Raw genomic sequence first — 2,313 nt, 5'->3', positions numbered from 1 at the left:
TTAAATGTCACCTTCTTCAAATCTTACTTGATCTCACATGGTTGCAGTGATCCATTTGTCTATATAATCTTATTACCTTATGGTATAGACAGTTTATACGTAGCTTTTCTGTCTTCATTGTTTGTAAGCTCACTGAACATTAACATTCTAAATTGTTCATTTTTCTCTGCTCCAGAAAGCCTGGCACAATGTGCTGCCCACAATGAGGGCTCAATAATTTATGAAATAAACTGCAGGGTGCATGAATAAATGGCTATCATGAGAATTATAAAATAGCACTAAAATACTATCCAGGCATCACTAAAATTTCCTTACAAGATTCTAACAGGAGAAACTGAGAGTAATGGAGCAACAAACATATTCATATTATCTAAGAATTATTTCACTGTGATGAGATGAATAAGTTATTATTTCTGCCTGAACATATAAAGACAGAGTACAGATGCTCCTTAACTTCTCATGGGGTTATATCCCAATAAACCCATCATAAGTCGAAAATATCTTAAGTGAAAAATGCATTTAATACACCTAGCCTAGTGAACGTCATAGCTTAGCCTCGCCTGCCTCAAACACGCTCACACTCCCACTTGCCTGCAGTTGAGTAATTATCCTAAGTTTCATCTCAGGAGCAATTGCCTTCCTCTTCTCAGCAGAAGCAGGAGACACAGATGGGCATTTTGTAGCCACAGTGGGATGCGAAACACAAAACACAATACCCAAAAATGTCCAGTAACGAAGTGTACTATAGAGAATACTATTGATTGTTTACCCTGGTGATCGTGTGGCTGACTGGGAGCTGCATCCACTGCCTCTGTCCAGCATCACGAGAGAACATCAGACCACACACATTGCCAGCCCGGAAAAAGATCAAAATCTGAAGTACGATTTTCCTGAATGTGTATTACTTACCAAGGTAAAGTCAAAAAATTGTAAGCCAAACCGTCATAAGTTGGGGACTATCTGTATATAGAAAGTTCTACTTAGCAATTATTTAAATTTATTTCCATCTTAATATTTAGGCAAAAATAACTATTTTTTAGATTAGGCAACAAATATTTAAATTTCTGAAAGCGAATTACTGAATACATTTATGAGTTTCAGGCAAAAATAGGCACTTTACTCTGCAATTATTATACAGACCATCAGTGACTTGGTCTTCAAAGTAGTGGTCATTTACTGAGCAAAGCTGCTCCTGCAAAGTCATTTGAACTATTTGCCTCTAATTGAATTTGTTTTCACTTATCTTAGATTATGCTATGCCTTTGGCCTTTAGAAGTGATAATATACATATGCTACTTAAATGCAAAAATTTTGGTCTGCACGTTGTCAAAATATAAAGAGTATATGTTTAAAGTCCCCGGTTTGCTTTAAAAGTGGGCAGGCTTTGGAAATTTAATATTCCTCTTTCCAGCAAAGAATAACAATTACTATGAAGGTGTTCCGCAGTGGACCTTTGGATAAAAGGGTATCTCTTCTAAAAGATGCACTTTATTATTAATGGTTAAAAATTTAAAAACACATTTTCAGATTCATATTCAGTTTAAAGAAATATGTGAACTCTGAGGGCATTCATAAAATTCATATTCAGGTAACTTAAAGCAAACGAAATAAAATCTTGTATTTCCCCTTCTGTTTCTTTGCTTTCTGTTTATGCGTCTCCCAACACTGACTCTCCTTGCTTTATAATTCTGCTCACTGTCATTCCTTATCAGGCTGCCAGAAACAGCTGACGAACGATGCTCATTCTTTTTGATCCCTTCATGTTGATTTTTACTGTGGTGTCACTAGTTTATTTGTTTGGGTTTGGAGATATTATAATCTCTCTTTTAAAAATTCTATTGATTGCCGTGAAAGGTCTGGTTTCTTTATTATGCTACCAAGGTTAGCCATCTCCATGGCACAAAATAAACTCATTATATGGTGCTTCTTTTCCCTCCAATTAAAAACGTTCCTTCTTCCGTCACCGTATAATTAACCAATGTTAACACAATAAACTTAAAAATTCTTTAAAAATGTTTTAGAAACTACAAAAAGACATATAACCAATATATTTCTTTAGTGAAAAACAGAGTACTGTGCTTTTATTTGCATTTATTTCTGGCATTCTACATATATACTGTACAATTTCCTAGCATGAACTACACAATTATATAGGATGACAGTTTTCATGTGCCTAAGAGCAAGTTAAAATTTAGTCCACTAAAAGTAGAACAACAGATATGATAATTTTATTCATTTTTTAGGAGGGATCCTTTTGTTTACAAGACACAAAAATCTATTTAAAATTAGATTAGACATTATGAAAGGAAGTTA

The sequence above is a fragment of the Pteropus vampyrus genome, unplaced genomic scaffold (genome assembly GCF_000151845.1).
Source record: "Pteropus vampyrus isolate Shadow unplaced genomic scaffold, Pvam_2.0 Scaffold73, whole genome shotgun sequence".
Taxonomy (NCBI): Eukaryota; Metazoa; Chordata; class Mammalia; order Chiroptera; family Pteropodidae; genus Pteropus; species Pteropus vampyrus.
Note: the sequence above shows the minus strand (reverse complement) of the source record.